Raw genomic sequence first — 18,666 nt, 5'->3', positions numbered from 1 at the left:
AAAGTCCGAAGGTACTAATTTTTTTTGGATTTTTATTAACCTAGAAACTACATTACACAAAGAAAACTACAAAGAAAAAACACTGCAACAAAAGAAAACAGAACACAGAGGCTGCTGTGGCGCGTGCAGTACACGTGCCACTCTGGGAAGGGAACCGCCAGTCGACCTTGGAGATCTCGGACTCACAGACTCCAGAAACGCTGCACGTGGCGTTGGCAGAGGGCTCCCGGGTGGTGCGTGAAGGCCACGCGCCGAACGACGTCGAAACTTCGAGCCGCGCGTGTGGGCTACTCGCCGCTCCGTTTGGTGCCGCATTTGGTGGTCTTTAAGATCGGCGGCAGGGCATCACCATGGCGGGGCGCGTGCTGGCCTGTGGCGGCGGGAAGATCCTGGTCGGCGATTCACTCTTTTTTCCCCTGAAAAAATACAAAAACACAAAACAAAAACTACATAGAAGAGAAGGGATAGAGGAGGAGGAAGGAGGGAGGGGAAGGGAGCCGAAGCTCCCACCCCTCAAGCCGGATCTGCGAACGAGTTATAGGTTTCGACTGGTTCTCTCTCTAATAAACTCTCTACCAAGAGTCGGCGTTTTTTCCTCAGAATTGATGTTGGTTTTTATCAACTCTAGCTCGTATTTGATTTCTAAAACATGGTGCGTGAGGTATGTAACTATATATAATCACGTCAACATTGCGTCTATGTTTAGATGTTTAAAAACTTCTCACAAGTTGATTAATTACAATGGGCTAGCTAGAAGCTAGCCGATGTGGGCAGAATCTTTACATCGTATGCGTGATTAATTAATATTATTTACTTAATTTGAGAAAGAAATCCCTGTCCTCCCAATTAGATGCTAGCAAATAAATTATTAAAACAGTTTCTTTTTAAATATGTATGATATAATTACTCTCATGGAGTTTTCTATATATATATATATATATATATATGAAAAATTGAATTCACTACAAGAAAAACGAGTTTTTGTGATAGATTATTTGTGATGAAAGTGATTATTTACGACGAAAACAGACTCATTTTAGCCAGACTCACTTTAGCAAGAAGTAATCATTTTTACAAGAAATAACTAATAACAAATAAGCACTTTTTTTGTAGTGAAAACCAAAACTCTCCTTCTTCAAGTCTGTGTCCCATGCTTTATGTATTAATAACTTTATGTCACATTTTTCTTTATATCTAATTAACTCATTGTCTTTGTCATGTCTTCTCTTCCTCCTACCATCCAAGCATGGTCGGCTTTAATCTTTTATAGGCATTCGATGGGCTTAACACGCAACTCATTTTACAACACCACCTATTTTAAAAGTTCTCTCTTTCCCCAAGGCAAACTTGTCTATGTCATGAATAATTTTTTAGTGATTATTTACTTTTAAATATTAACGAAATGACAAAAACAAAAACACCTTAGCATCTATCATAATAACCGAGTGACATCCAAAAACTAACCATCGTTGAAAACAAAAACATCTTAATCATGATTTCTTTAAACTTTTATGTCACGCTAATGACCCGGGGATGAACCCTTTAACCTGGAATCCCCTAACGAGAATTTAAATATAAAATGTCCTCCAAAATAAAAGTGTCTAAAAAATTATTCCAAGCAAAATAAACTAAACACTAGCAAAATTTCTCTCAACTAGCTCATGAAAAATTCACTTATGCCACTTGACACTTATCTCATATTTCTCTTATAACCCTATCACACAAAATGGATGAGTCCACTGTAACAACCTCTCCCTAAAATGGGATGAGCTGCTACATTTCAACTTGCCCTCTCTTTTTTTCTTTTTAAATAGTAAACAAATAGTTTATCAAAGGGACCTGAATAACATGGTAAAAATTTTGAAGTGACCATTCCATTTTCTTTCATAAGACGGTCTCATTAATTACAAGTTAAAACTACAGCCATCTTCCGGTAGAAACATCTACCCAGTTCCCAAAATACTGCATCTCAAAATACATGCCCCAACCATTTTTACAAAACAACCAAAATAACCCAACTTCATAGTATGACCCAACCCTAGGCTGCCACTAGGCATCTATCTCCCCTCCCCGAGTAGTGCCTTGCTCCATAGCTTCGTTCACATCATTACCTAGACATTTAAAAAATTCAACACAAAAGTGAGTCTAATACTCAGTAAGTAGTACACCATGCAGTTAAAATATCATACATCAACTATTCTTTTCTTTTGAAAGTTCATACGAGTTTAAAACATTTCAATAAACATTCAAAGCCTGTTTTCACTCTCCTTTGGCCGATACACACTATTAAGCCCTGTGTGTTAGGGTTAGCAGTCTTCTGGACCTGATTCCACCCCTGGCCATGGGTTGGGAATCCCTCAATCAGGATGGTGTCATTGGGTGCACTACCAATGGAACCAATTTGGCATTGCAATCTGCCCCTTTCATTAGTACCATCATCATTCTGTCATTGGCTATTATGTATTTTTATACATAAAACCTTCATTTCCTCTTTCTTTCCATTCATACCATTTTCATCATCTTTCTTAGTACAATGCAACATGCATTTTCTTTCTTAGTACAATGCAGCATGCATTTTCTTTCATAAGAATGCATTTCATGCTATACTTTATATTAAGGAAAATCACTAATTCTTAAGCAAGCATGTGCATGATAAATCTCATGATTTAAACCTTGAATGTGAATGCTTTACATCATACATATACACACATTTATAATTATTAGGATACCTAACATGGGCTATCAAGAAGGCTCATACATTGCATATATTTACCTTTTCACCACAAGGAAGCATTTGAAAAAGATAGCATTTAGTAGAATAAAGTATTGTGTAAGAAGCATGGTCATAGTAACTTACCTCCAAGCTCAACCCTTGGTTCCTTTAGCACTTTAATAAATCCTATTCAATGAAATGGAATGAGCATATCAATATCCACTTCACTCTAAGCTTTACTAACCAAACCCTTAACTAGATGTTTACTTTCATTCCAAGAAGGAAATAAAGTACTTTCCTTAACTCCTCTTCACTTAGGGAAAATAAACTACGAAGCACAACCTCAACTCATTTAACTTCCTACCATACTTTGTACTAAGCCAAAACATTAAAATTCCCCATTTCAAGCATTCTAAAGAAATTCATGAACATTACTAATAGCATGCATAGCAGAAATGGATTGGTTTAAGCCCCAAAAGAGTGCATAGCAGAATTTTCTGCACTACCATGGATAGTTAGCAGCTTTAGTACATTCATGCTCTTAAATATCACTCATTTAACCACAATCTCAACTACACAAATGAAGAATACTAGAGTTGACGAAAAATTGAGAAGAAACATCATATTTTTTGTGAAAGCATAGCATAAACAGCATGAGTAGCCCTCGACACCTTAGAAAACACTAATTGAACCTAGCTGGACGAATTCGATCTGGGTGATTATTGATCGGTTTACCAAGAGTGCTCATTTCCTACCTATCACTAATACCGACACTTTGGGGAAGTTGACTCTGTTGTTTATCAAAGAGATAGTGCGTTTGCATGGGATACCCAAGAGCATTGTGTTGGATAGGGACACACAGTTCACGTCTCATTTTTGGAAGAGCCTGCAGGCAGCCATGGGCACCAAATTGAAGTTTAGTAGTGCATACGATAGCCAATCAGAGTGCACCATTCAGACTCTTGAGGAGAATCAAGGGTAGTTAGGAGAATCACCTGCCGCTAATAGAATTTGTGTACAAAAATAGTTTTCAAGCATCTATTCAGATGGCCCCTTATGAGGCTCTTTATGGGAGGAAATGCAAATCTCCATTATTTTGGGATGAGGTTGGTGAAAGGAAGCTGCTTGGACCAAAAGTAGTTCAAGAGATGAAAGAGCAAATTTGGGTCATAAGGGATAGGATGGCAGCAACATAGAGTCATTAGAATAATTATGCAGATACAAGAAGAAGGTCATAGTTATGCAGGATATTATCCAAATATAGCCTAACCTTACCTATGAAGTTGCACCGATGCAGACTGTTGATTGCAAAGTGAAAAGGATGACATCCAAGGCGATGCCTTTGGTGAAGCTATCATGGGCAAATCCTTTGGCTCAGGAATACTCTTTGGAGAGAGTGGCAGACATGAGAGAGCTTTACCCATATCTGTTTGGGTATTATTGATTGTATGCCTTTATCAAGCATGTTTTGAGTTGTATCTTGCAACTTGTCTTGGAATTAATGGATCGAGCTTGCCAATTTCGAGGATGAAATTTATTTTAAGGGAGGAGGATGTGAAATCCCTCAATCTACCACTGCCCTGTTGCTGCTCTGCAACTTTTGGTGCCACCTCAATGAGCCAATCTGCCCCTATGTTGCTTTTAATTTTCAATTTGCATTTTGTATTAAACTAATTGTTTTGTGTCCGTCTGCATAGCGACGCGCACGCTTGTCCAAATGCGGGGTGTTGTAGACCGACACACACTCGATCAACTTGTTTTGCTTGTACCGCATTGTAAGTACCTCTCCAATGCGACCCTTGAGTTTAGAACATAATTTTATCGCTAACACTGTGTGAAGTCTGGTTGTGTTGAGAAGGGCTTTGGGCCTGATGATGTGTTGGACTTGATATCGTAGTAGTGATTGAGAATTAGGCCATGGGCCGGATGGAGGATTGGATTATGCATGTAGCTTGGTTTGTGAATATTTGTACATGTGACCGTTGTGATGTGTATTGCTTAATGTGTGTTATGCCATGTCATCCAATATACTGCTTATCATGCATTTGAGCATTTTTTTATTATTATTATTCGCTTTGATTATCTAACTGTGTCGTGTTCTACCATGTTGTATGGTTTGGAAACTGGATTTTCATTTTTTGGTAATAACATGTGGGTGCGTGCGTATCACCACTCCAAGTCGAGATGAGACATTATCTCGGTAGAGTTCCTCTCGTCACTCGAGAGTGTAATAAACTGAGTGACGTCCCTTGGATTGTCGCTGGCCGACAACGGGCTCAGATGAGACGGTCACGCTCTCGTGCCGACTCCAAGGCCTCTCTGTTTGCGAAGCCTAGAGGATGCTTGGTCACGTACGCATCGGGCGTGAAGCTGGATATTACCCGTAGTCTGACGAAGGGAGCTAGTGTGTGCGGATGGTCCTTAGGAGAAACCATGTTGCATGTGTAACTAAAATGATTGTATGGACTTTATGTGAATCACGACCCCATGTTAAGATGTGGCATTATGTCGGTGGAGCTCCTATCATCACTCAGGAGCGTAATAAACTAAGTGACATCCTCTGGGTTGTCGCCGAGGCGACAACAGGCTCGAACGAGACTATAACTATATCGTGCAGATTTTGTGGCCCCTCTACTGGTGAGGCTAGAGGATGTCTGGTCACGTATGCACCGAGCACGGAGCTTGGCATTGCTCGTTACGAAGTCATATGCACGAACGTTACCCATGGTGTGACGAAGGGAGCCAGAGTGTGCGCATGGTCCATAGAGGAGACCATGGTGCATGCGTAATAAAATGGTTGTGTTTTGGGCCAAAGGGATTTTTGGCATGAGTGTTTGGTTTAAGTGTGTTATTTTTGGAAAATGTGGAAGAAATGATATTGTGGTGTTTTGTTAGTATGGTTGTCTTACTTTGTTGGTTGTATAAATACACGTTTTAAACTCTTGATTTTTGCATGTTGATTACTTACTGAGATTGTGAAATTTTACTGTGGTATTCCTATCTATGGTTCGTAGACTTTGATGTAGAGGGAGAGTTTGAGCCGGAAGGACCAACTCTGCCGGAAGGTGATTGTTGGAGCTTTCTATTATCTTTCATATTTGTCGTTGGACTTATTATCGCTTTATTTATATTTTCTAGTTGGATGACTGTATAACCTCTCAGAGGATTATTATTTTTTGGGTACTGTTTAAAATTTTCTCGTACCTAGCTTTGAACATCCTTTTATTGTTCTGCTGTATTATTTTTGTTGTACACATATTGCATATTTGCACACACTAACACTTAGCGATGGAGTGTGTGATCTGTGTGGTTTGTGCCTTGGCATTGCGACTAGCTCTAAATCACACGTCGAAGTCAAGGGCACCACAACTTTATACACATGCGGGCTTGGGAGTTGGGACATAGGGGTAGTGTGTCTATCAAGCACATGGGTTGGGCCTTCCACATAGGTTTGAGTCCATTTTATGGGTTTTCATGGGTTATTGGGTTTTCTATTGGGTCCTATTTTTGGTTCCTACAAATGAGTTGGGTCATTTTAAGGGTCCAACTAAATTTTAGAGTTTGCCTATATTTTCATGGGCACTTAACAACCCTAACGGATCAATCTCAAATTCTAAAATGAGTCCAACTTGTCCAATTCATTTTTTTGGCCATAAATATTAAATGAATTTTAATCCAATTATTGAGCTTGATAAAATTTCATAATCCACCATAATAAATTTTAGACCCATAGTCTATATAAAATTATTCAATTTTGGCCTATTAAACTTAATTTTGGCCTAATAAAATTATCCATAATACATTCCTTATAACATTGAGTCGTGGTGTCATAGCTGGTGTTTTTATTTTATTATATTTTATTTTAAATAACGAATAAAAAGTGAAGCCTTGAATGTACAGGAAGACTATTCTAATATAATTCGTTTGCAAGCACTGATTGTTCGACTTTCCATGTCATTACAGGCCGTTGCGACCCAAGTGCGTCATTCAAGTCGCACCATACGACCCAGGCTTCCATGCTTGGGTGCACCCAGGCATACTGTTGCTTAGGTTTTTTTTTTGTTAATTTTATATGTTTTAGTTTTAAAATAACTTTTAAATTTTGAAATGATTTGTAGCAGGCCCCCATTGGTGATATTTGAATTGAGGGATTGATTTGATGAAAGTCAACAGTTTAGAGAGTATACAAAAACAGAATTTAGGAATTAATTTGTCTAAAGAGCGTTCCACATTGACTATTTAGTATTTGTTTAAGAATATTGCTAGATACAATCATGAAGTAGTGTGTAAGTGCTGTCCAATCTTCATTTTTTTTTTTTTAATGGAAAATATACTTCATTCATTCACAAAAGCGAAGTTACAGTTATGACCTAATATATATAGGGAACATTTTAAATTACAAGCCAACTACTCACGATTGGAGCTCTACTCGTACACAAATTCTTTTATGACTGGTATGGTCTTAACTTCTATAACTCTCTACAGACAACCCGTCTGAGAGACCACACTTTGCTTAAAGCAGAGATTTCGAACCGCACCTTCAGAGAATGAGAAGACTTTTACTCTATGGACAAAATGTCTAAGAGACTTTCATTTTTATTTTTACCTAAATAAAAAGAAATAACAATAAACATAAAGATAGATATGAAAATGACGGATTATAACTGTAGATCCGAATTTTCAGCCTAAAGGAAAATAAAATACAAGAAACAAATAGACTATGGTGGTGCATGAGGGACACGTGCCATGCTAGGAGTGTGGCGGCCAGTTGAGTCTGAAGAAACCGAGTTTCCTGGTCCTAAAACCGCCACATGTGACAACAGTAGAAGCTTCCTGGTGCGATGGTACTTGAATCTCACACGCTGCTATGACCTGCACGTGTGACTCACGCACCGCTCCACTTGACGAAATCCTTCGGCCGTCCGAATGATCGGCAACCTAGGAATCCTGCAAAGGGGCTCGTGGTGGACACTGGATTTCGAAAAACAGCAGATCGGCGATTCACTACACTTTGGAAGGAAAAGCAAACAAAGAATTGGAAAATAAAGGGTTATATAGTCTCTGGTCTAACCAGATGGGAGGAGGGTGGGAGGAGCTCAAGCTCCACCCTTGGATTTTTGCTAAGGGTGAGTCTCTGGAGAGAAAAAGGAGTGAGAGCTTTCAGCTAGATTTTTTTTTTTTTTTGATCCAATCTTTTTGAAAAAGAAGAGTTATTTGGATTCGAAGATAAGTTGCAATGAGTAGTGAGATGAGTTGTGAATAGTAGTGAGATGAGTTGAGATAAGATAGTTTTTGAAAATGTTGTGTGTTTGGATTGGGAGTGAATTGATATGGTTTTAGCTTTTTTGAGATGAGATAGATGTGGATCCCACAAATTATTGCATAGTATTTCTAATAAATTTTTTTTATTAATAAATACATTTATAAATAAGTAATAATAATTTATAAATTACCTAGTTAATTTTTAATTTTTTTAATATAGTGAATACTAATATTTTCCGGATTACAATATTATTTTCTAACAGAATTTTTTTTGTAAAATATCAAATCAAAATTGATTAATAAAAATTTTTTTAAAAATGATTTTGTAATTGTTTCCAAAATCGTTAAATAATACTGATATATATAAAATAAATTTTTTATAAATAATTGTGCTTAAAATGATTTTCCATATTCAAGTACTAATGGTCATTTTGCCTAGCTCTTGTTAGTTTCGATTATGGTCAATGATAATAAATCAGAAAAATAACTTTATTAAATTATAAAATTACTTTATTTTATAATTTTAGTAGTATAAAAATTACATATTGACCAATCATTTATTAAACTAAATTTATGTATAGACCTCACAAAATTAGAAAACATATTTTCTAAAGAAATTTGTTACAAACTTCCCTATGTACGTAAATAAGTAATCTATTGCCACACCAAAATCAAATTTGTAATACATTTGAATCTCTAACTACACCCTTATAATCCCAATATTTATTATATACATATCAATGACCACCCCTGACTTCCCACATAGGAATGACAATGTCATCCCTAATTGCAGCCATAGCTCGGGCTGATTCGACGGTCATGTTAGGACGACGTGCTGAAGCTACATCGTCACTATATGCATGACCGCTTGGACTAATCTCCCTATTTCTCCAGTCCTCGAACAACCAATCGTTCGGTATCGTCATTCTAATAAAATTGTGTAGCGTACAACATGCAATGATCAGATCCCTTTCCCTCCTAACTTTATACGCAGGCATGAGTCTTAAAATTCTAAATCGTGATTTCAAGACCCCAATTGTACATTCTATTATGTTACGAATGCATGAATGACGATGATTAAAATAATCCGTATACCCCCTAAATTTCCGCTAATCCTGACGGTCACTTCTATGATATCTCTCTCTAGGATAGGGGGCCATAAATCCCCGAGTCAATGGGAACACTGAATTGACTAGATAATAATGACCTGTTACCCATTAATAGGAAAAAAATTAGGCCCTTACCAACCATTCCCACAGATGTAACAAAATACATATAAAGAGAAAGAATTTGAAGATAAAAATAATTAAATAATATTAAATACTTACCATCAAGAGGCATTGGAAATTGATTACGGCCCTGACTCAATGCATCGATGAATACGCGTGCATCATGGGAACTTCCCTCCCAACCAGTGTACAAGAATGTGAACTTCATGTCCAAGTCACATACACACAAGTAGTTTTGGGCAACTCTCTCATGCTAGTTGCGATATGCCTCGCACACCTCTGCAGGTACAATGGCGTCAATCATGGTCCCATCAATTGCACCAATGCATCCTTGCAAATGAAGAACCCATCTTATTATGGTTGCATACGTTCAAATAATTTATTAAACAATAACCCAACATAATCAGAATTATAATTTATTATGTACCATAAACAACTTACCTCAAACCAAGGATAATTTCTCGGATTGCCTGCAATTGTTGGGTGCACCTCGGATGTGTGAGTTGGGTAAATAAGATGTGTCCCAAGCCTACATAGGGCTTGCATAACTTTCCTTACATGAGAGTTAATAGTTTCCGTTGTTCATCTCCAGCCGCCACTACCGATGTAAACATGCCTAATTGTTCCTCGACGGTCATCCCTTTTCTCGTATCCTTCAGAAATCTATTTGAACGTAACAAGCTGCATAATGTGCGGAAGGCATCAACCTCCATTCGGAATAACTCGCGAGAATTCCTCGGATTCCCATTCAAAACTTCCAAAATATATTGATGTCCCCATAGGATGATATTATGTTGTGGTCGTCTAAGATTCTATTGCGCTTGTCTACCGGCCCTCTCAAGAAATGCGAGTGTCTCAAGATCATTAGTTGCAAGTTCATCTCCATTACTATCAGTCGAACCCCCATCAAGGAATATGTCATATGCATCAAGGTTCAAGTTCATCATGGAGCTTCCTGCTGACCAATTCGCATCATCCATGGTGGGTTAATTCGCACTTTTATTTTGACAACAGTTGTAAGTAATCTGACAAGTTAACAAAATAATCATGCATTATTATAACCATCTCAGAACAAGAAGCATTAAGGTGAATAATCATGCATAATCCAAACAAGGCCTTAACCCTTAAAATCAGGCCCTCATCTACTACATCTAAATTAATGGTCCAGCCAACGATGGTCAAAAAAGTAGCAGTACATAAAATCATCAAACCAATAAATCATCTCATGAAAGGTATGAGAAAATAAATACAGTCCCAATGCCATAAAGAATAAAATACAACTCATGCATGCTACTTTAACAATTACGGGCCCAATCGTCCCTCCCGGTAGCATCCAATGACAAGTAAAACTGCTGCATATATGGGTTTAGTAATTCCTTAATTGCACGAACAAGTAGTTGAGGATTCAGCCTCGGGGAAAGCTCGCTGAGCAATGTCGCACAATGACTAATTGGATCGTAACCGCCATTGGTGGCATCATTAGGTTGTGATCCTTTGCTGCGCTTTGATGAATCCACATCTTCTCGATCCTCATAACACTTACGCTGCGCGATCTGCGTGCGTTTCACCCCTCTACGGCCTCAGAAAGTTGTACCTCAAAGTTGCTCTTTTTCTTCTTCGACCTGCGTGATGATTATGTCGGTGCATCGACTGAAGGTGACCCGATCCCCATCAAGTCAATAAAGTCATCATTGTCAATGGGCAATCCTTGTTGATTGCCAAATGCGGGAGGGTGTCGAGCTCGCATCTCCTCATCAAGGCACCGCTCCTCGTTGCTATCTGCGGGTAGCTATGTTGACGCGTGTTGCATAGTCCCGTATGCAACAGAAGCACCAAATATGGTGCACAGTTCCACGTACTTTGGGCTGCCGAAAGTACGAAACCTCCCCTATTTCGATTTAACCTAATAATTATAGAATATACATACATGTTAATAATCACATGAGTAGTGACCAAACTTTATTTTCTATTAAATAAAGATGGTCAGTAAGTTTATTTTTACCCCGATGGCATTTTCCCAGACTCGTCACTCTCGACTATTGTCTTCATGTTGGGATCCCAACCCATCTCGGTTTGGCTCAATAAATTGGTAAACAAACATTGTAAACCCTTCAACCTCGTAAGTTTGCCACGAACCTGGTTCGCGTCAACACTTTTACACCAATAGCAGTGAGTCACTAAGCATAAATTCCATGCTCTCTAAACGCGATCTTTCCACCCTTTAATCTACCGTGAAGGGCGTCCTAGTAGAGCATGTCAATGAATATCTCCTCCATGCCATCGCCCCAAATCTCACAATCCCGGATCATGTTTTCCGGATCATCCATTTGGAATAGCTAAGAAATTGGTAATATAACACAACAAAATATGTTGTTCATCAAATATGCAACGTTACAGGCAGCATGCCTTAATATGAGTAATGATCCACAATTAAATTATGACCCATGCCTGTTGATATGGACGATGTATGGCAGATGAGTGTAAGGAGTATCGCTAGAAGAATAGGGAAGACAAAAGTTTAGTAACAAAATTAAACTTTATTATATATAAGTACATGGCAGTAGCCTACAAAAAAAACATAAATCAAAACACCCCACTACCACATTCAAGTATGCATACCAAAAACAAAAACAAAAACAAAACACACCACAATAATAATTTTTTTAAGTGAGTTGAAATGAGCTCCCAAGTAAACTACCACATTCAAGTATGCAAACCCAAAAAAAAAAAAAAAAAACCACATGCACGGCAGTAGCCTACACAAAAAACATATATCAAAACACCCCACTACCACATTCAAGTATGCATACCAAAAACAAAAACAAAACACACCACACTAATAATTTTTTGAAGTGAGTTGAAATGAGCTCCCAAGCAAACTACTACATTCAAGTATACAAACCCAAAAAAAAACCACATGCACGGCAGTAGCCTACACAAAAAACATAAATCAAAACACCCCACTACCACATTCAAGTATGCAAACCCAAAAACAAAACCACATGCACGGCAAACCATAAACATCACAGGATTATGCATTGTTAAATAATCTCATTATGCATCATCATTATGCAATTTCAAACCAGAACATCTAAAGAAATGAAATGGGTAAACAAAATAAATATTTTCTAAACAGCTGACCATTACAATTGAAAATTAAAATAACATGAAACTTAGCACTGTCGCGCTCATGAGCACAGCTTGCATAATATGGATACACATTTATCTCGGTCAGTAACCACTATAATAAAAAATTTAGGTGAAATTGATCTCCCAACTAGAGTCACCCCAACTGAAATTTGTGCATTGCATACATAACAGCTAAAAATGATTTGAGATGAGTTAGATTCACATACTTGGAAGGATCGTCTTCTTGGAGCCACGGTGTTGATAGAAATACAGAGTGGGTGTTATGGTAGGATCGACTTCTTGAGGTGCGGTGTTTGGAGATTTTTGGAATGGTGGCTTCATTTGTGTAGGCGACTTGTGAATTTGTCATGGAAGGGGCTACAGAAAGGGAATATTTCTACACTATTAAACGTGAATCTATGGTCAAAACCCTATATGTGTGTTCACAACCTTTGGGTCAGGGAGCAGGGGAATCTCTATAAAAGGAAGGGGGACGTGATGTGGCACGGTTACCAGGCAGTAGATGAAACCTAGCTCGATTGGTGGTGATGGTATCTCTCACGCGATCAACGGACCTGGATTGCCTTCGCCGTGAGTCTTGAGATGCTTCCAATTCCTCAGGCTGCCTTCCAATTCGTGCGTTTCCTAGATTGCAGATGAGATGCCCCCTCGCCCATGCTGTGAAGTGGGCTGAACTGGTGAGGTTTGGCATCGATGACGGTAGGAGATGGGTCTGCCCACAGTGACGAGTTCTGCACCGAGATGAGGGGTGCGTGAAGGGGTGGGTGATGGCCTTCGAGTTCTGCGTTGAGATGATGGGTGCGTGAAGGGGCTGGGTGAAAGGGTGGGTGAGGGCCTTCGGAGCCTTCATTACACCCATGTAATGGAAACAGTCCTTAGAAGAAAAGTAAAAAGCAACGGTCAATAAGCATTTTGTCTTATATGAGAACACATCAAAACAAAGAAGACTTCTCCATACGAAATGAGTTGAGATTTCCTCAAGTCACCTTTAAATCCAAACCGCGATCTAGGATTGACTATTATAAAAATTATTTTTTATCATATAGATCCCATATTTATTTATTTATTTCAAAGAAATTACATGACACTTATACATTTCATGACTACAAATATTATTTATCTTTCCTTAATTTGCCATATATAATTTACCCAATTTTTAACGGTAGAAGGACCCTCTACCCAGCATTTTACTGAAATATCCTTGTAATATTAGTAACTCCCCAAACAAGGGTCCGCAATGAAAATGAGAGAAAGAGATTGAAAATGAGAGAGAGAGATTGAAGTTTGAATATTTTCCTTCATTCGATGGGGTTCATGTATATTTTTTTCCTTTAGACTTTTCTATGAAAGTTTTTTTTTTTTTTTTTTTTTTAGGACGGTGCTATTTGTTCATATGAATTTATGGCTAAAATTGATCTTTTGATCTGGCAGTGCCACGTGGAACTGTCATGTCATATTAAAAAAAAATAGAATGTAAAACTCATTTCCTTTATTATGACTAGTATTAATACATTATTATGATGTCAAGCAATAAATTCATTGACTAAAAACAATTATCAAATTTTTTAATTAACTCTCAAAATATAGCATTCAGTTCATTACCAAACAATAATACTACTGGAATCTATGATCGATCTTCCCTATTTCTAAAATCGTAATTTGATTTCTATTCTATTGTGCCAAAGAAATATCACAGCCCATATAGTTCATAGGCTTTGTTTTATAGTCATTGGTACCAATACGAAGCGAAGATGCCTCACAATTGGAAAAAAAAAAAAAGTGTTACGTTCTATTTTTTTTCTTTTAATATGGCCTAAACTGCCATGTTATGAATGTGGCCGGATTACTGGAGTCCAGAGGGATGAGATAACTGGATTCCGAAGGGACCATATAACTGGAGTGCAAATAACGAATGTATAAGTAAATAAGAAAAATAGTGACCAATTAATTGGATTTCAAAGTGACCAGATGACTAGAATGCAAGTTGTAAGCCAGTAAATAAATAATGGAGGCGGAAAGCAAGATAGAATACACAAAATACTCAGAAATTATCAATTAACAATTGTATTTGTTCTCCATTTCAGATGAACAATAATACATGCAAGTAGTTAGGAATTACAAGGAAAGAGAAAGAAAACAGGAGAATAGAAGGGTTCTTAGGTTCTGAAGCTTCTAAGGGTTCTCGTAATATGGTCTTATATCTACATATGTATGTGCGTGTATGCACGTATATATGGATTGATTTTAATTTATACATGTCTATGTCAAGTGGTAAAACAATTCTTGACGAAATTCTTTAGATAGTATTTAAACCAAACACTAATGTCAAAAATCCCTTTAGCCCAAAACATAACCATTTTATTACGCATGCGCCATAGTCTCCCCTATGGACCATGCGCACACTATAGGTAACGTTCGTTCATGTGACTTCGTAACGAGTGATGCCCAACTTCATGCCTAACGAGTACGTGACCAAGCATCCTCTAGCCCCCGCCAACAAAGAGGCTACGGAGTTGGCACAAGAGTATTATCGTCTCGTCCAAGCCCGTTGTCACTGGGCGACAACCTAGGGGACGTCACACAGTTTATTACGTTCAAGAATGACGAGAGGAGCTCCACCAAGATAATGTCCCATCTCAACTTGGGGTCGTGATCCACATAAAGTCCATACAATCATTTTAGTTATGCATGCACCATGGTCTCCCCTAAGGACCATCTGCACACCATGGCTCCCTTTGCCACATTACAAGTAATGCCTAAATCCACACTCGATGCATACGTGACCAAGCATCCTCTAACCCTCGCCAGCAGAGAGGCTATGGAGTCGGCACGAGAGCGTTACCATCTCGTCAAAGCTCGTTGTCGCCCAGCAACAACACAGGGGACGTCACACAATTTATTATGTTTCAGAATGAAGAGAGGAGCTCCACCGAAATAATGTCACTTCTCGACTTGGGGTCGTGATACGCATGCATCCACATGTTATTAAAAACCCAGTTTCCAAACCATTCAATGTCACGACCCCGTCCCAGGAAGGACGGAATCCTGACTTACATGGCTATTCTTTTCTTTCTTATAACATGTGATCGGCATGGAAATGACACACATACACTCCAAATTTTTCGTTTAATAAAAGGGAACACTTAATGGACGTTCTATTCGAACATTCATCTATAAGAGATTCTCAGAGTCCATCCCAACTTAAAATATCTATACATAACATAACCCATCAATCGTAACATAACTATCCTAGTTAGGGGAGGTCCTAAGCGTCTGCCTCTCCCTCTACAGTAATGTCTTGCTCCCCAGCCTTTTCATCATTACCTGGACGTTTAAAACATAAACACAAAGTGAGTCTAATACTCAGTAAGCAATACACAATGCTGTTAACTTATTAATCACATAATCTTTTCTTTTGAAAACATGCATACATAAACATTTGCTAATTCTTGACAATGTTTTCATGCGTAACAATTTAAGAATAACTGTACTTTTTATGCATAGCTGTACTTTTCATGCTTAACTGTACTTTCATGCTTAACTTTCGTGCATAACTGTACTTTTATGCTTAACAATACTTTTCATGCATAAACATTACTTGCTTTCATGCATAACATTATTTAGAAATGACTTTGCTTTACGTTTCACTTTCTTGGGCCAGTACACACTATTACGCCCTGTGTGTTGGGGTTAACGGTCTTTTGGACCTGGATTCCCGCTCGCGGCCGCAGGTTGGGAACCCCTTTTTCATGGGGGGCAGCACTAGGTGCACTTCCAGTACTACTTACTCGGCATTGCAATCTGCCCATTCATTTGGTACCGTTTTCATACATGTGGCCATTACGTACATTCATACATCCATGCTTTCATTCATTTTCCTTTCCTTTCTTTAGAAAAAGTAACGTTTTCATCATCTTCATTTAGTGCCAATGCATATGCATTTCTTTGAAAGGAATGTTTCATGTCATGATACATATAGGTACGGCCTAATTATTTGGGAGAGCATGCATAAAATCTCATGATGCATTACCTTACATACACACAATGGTAATTAACAAGGTACTTAACAGGGGTTACCAAGAAAGGCTTATACATACTATACATGCATCTATTCTTTCATAAGAGAAACATTTGGAAAGAGAGAGAGACTTTTTCATAAAGGAGTTTCGTGTGTAAGGAGCATGGTCATAGCTACTTACCTCGTGGCTTTACAAGTAAGTTCCTTGAATCTTGAAAATAAACTCCTATTCAATGAAATGAAATAAACATATTAATATTCATTCCACTTAAGACTTTACTATCCAATACCCATACGCGCTTACTTAAATTCCAAGTGGAATTAAGACGTATTCCTTAACCCATTTAGCTACATACATGGCAGTAAGTCAACTCTTAGTATCCTCATTACAATATTTAAGTACCTATGAGAGTATGAGGCTTGCTTGCTGTCCATTTCTTAAAGGCTATTGTTTTCTATAATGGCAATAGATGGAAATCATAAGTTAAAATGAAGAGGTGCTATAAATCTGGAATTTTCATAAAGGAGGGCATTTTGACAGTTTTGCATCATCATATGGAAGATAGATCCCACAAGAGGTAATGCTCATAAGAGGGTTGGTTTTGTCACTCATTCTCCAATGGTTTTTCATGCTAAAGTTTATCTTTGATTAAACAAGAAGGGGTAAAGTTCAGCAAAGGTAAAGTGACTGGTTTAGGCTTCCAAAACAGAACCTGTTTTCTAGTTTCTGTAATGCATGGACAGCTAGCAAATCTCAATGTTTTCATGGTCTTAAACATCCCTCACTTGATCAATTATCAATCATACAATTAACTAGTACAAGAGACGTAGAAACTTAAGAAAGCTTCATATATTTATATATTCTGAAAACAATAATAATAAAGAGATACAAACTCTTGGCATGTTTAAAACTTCTAAGGTAAGCTTACCAATTTAATTTAAAAGTCTTGGTGGCTTACTTAGGCTATAAATCTTAGGAAAACATGTCTAAACTCATAATCTTAACTTCATTAATTTAATACATAAAAGCATGATTAAAAACATAGCTTGGACTCAAGAAAACATAAGAGAAAACACCACCTCAACCTTGGGACACACGGCTGGAACACTCCAAACAGGGCATAAACACAGTTTTTTCATATATATATATATACACAACAGATCAATTAATCTTCCAAGTCAAATAGAAAAATATGTATTTTCGAAAGGTAGAAAATATACAACATAACAGCTTCAATATGCTCGGCTTTGCCAAAAGAACAAAGCATTGATGTCCCCCAACACATAGACAACAACTAAAAATTAAGAATCAAGTTAAAACAACTCAATGGGTCTCCCAACATCAACAAAACCGAGTGGGTCGAGTTTAGAGTTTTACCTTTGGTGAAAACCTTCCGAAACATGAAAATGAGGAGAATGGAGATAGATTCGGCTTAGGAAAACAGAGGATATACGAAACCTTTGGCTGGAAGTCCAAAACCGAACATCAATAATCGATCAATAGAAACCCACTTGATTAAACTATGGCTAGGTTTCGAAATACTCAAGGAAGAGGGTTGAGGATGCTCTTAGCTTACTATTTCCCTCTTGAGAAAGAAGAAACTTGGAAGCTTGGCTTGAGATTGAGAGAGAAATGGAATGGGAGAGAAAGGTTTGTTGCACGGTGAGGGCTGGAAGTATTTTCTTCCTTTCCTTGTTCTAGCTATCGGTGGGTGCAAGAGGAAGAAGGGAAATTGCTTTCTTGTCCCTTGGAACCGACGTGTAAGAGAAGAAAAGGGAATTTAATTTGGCTTATGGAGGAAGCTACGGTAACAGGACTAAGGAAATTGATTTTGCCTTTTTGTGTAGCCTTGACCAACGGGTTGGTGGAGAAATTGCTTAGGATTAGTTTTTATTTATTTTCTTTTCTCTTTGTTGACTTGGACGATGGATGCAATAGCTTCCTTAGGAAGCTTGTGGGTTCAAAGGCTTAATGGCTTTCCTTAGAAGCCTTATACGGGTGAAAGGGTGGGGGGAAACTTTTGCCTTGGTCAAAGCTTGTCATCTAAACTTGGAAGATGAATGGTGGAGATGAATCCACCTTAAGAATACTTTTTACCTACCAATCCAATGGTAGAGATTAATTGGGCCATTTTCTAAATAAATAAAATTGAAGGACTTAAAGAAAAATATTTTAAAGTCTTAAAAATAATACCCTTGATTTATTTTAATGAACCATATTTTAAAATAAAATATACTCATCTTAAAATAAAATAATTGGAAGTAATAAAAATATCTTCATCTCAAAATATTTA

At 37.8% G+C, this 18,666-nt stretch overlaps 2 long non-coding RNA genes across 2 annotated transcripts; both read right to left on the bottom strand.

The window, feature by feature from the left end:
* Positions 1-1,931: 1,931 nt before the first annotated feature.
* Positions 1,932-10,192, bottom strand: LOC108991437. Its single transcript, XR_001996143.2, has 4 exons — positions 9,646-10,192; positions 9,304-9,534; positions 2,858-2,899; positions 1,932-2,111 (listed from the first exon to the last, which is right to left on the bottom strand). It is a non-coding gene; the product is annotated as an uncharacterized LOC108991437 (long non-coding RNA).
* Positions 10,193-14,392: 4,200 nt separating this feature from the next.
* On the bottom strand, positions 14,393-18,224 carry LOC108991424. The gene is made up of 3 exons (XR_001996141.2): positions 17,751-18,224; positions 16,554-16,598; positions 14,393-15,678 (listed from the first exon to the last, which is right to left on the bottom strand). It is a non-coding gene; the product is annotated as an uncharacterized LOC108991424 (long non-coding RNA).
* Between the last annotated feature and the right edge of the window lie 442 nt (positions 18,225-18,666).

Source organism: Juglans regia, chromosome 13, assembly GCF_001411555.2.
Source record: "Juglans regia cultivar Chandler chromosome 13, Walnut 2.0, whole genome shotgun sequence".
Lineage (NCBI taxonomy): Eukaryota > Viridiplantae > Streptophyta > Magnoliopsida > Fagales > Juglandaceae > Juglans > Juglans regia.
This window is presented reverse-complemented; position numbering and strand designations above follow the sequence as displayed.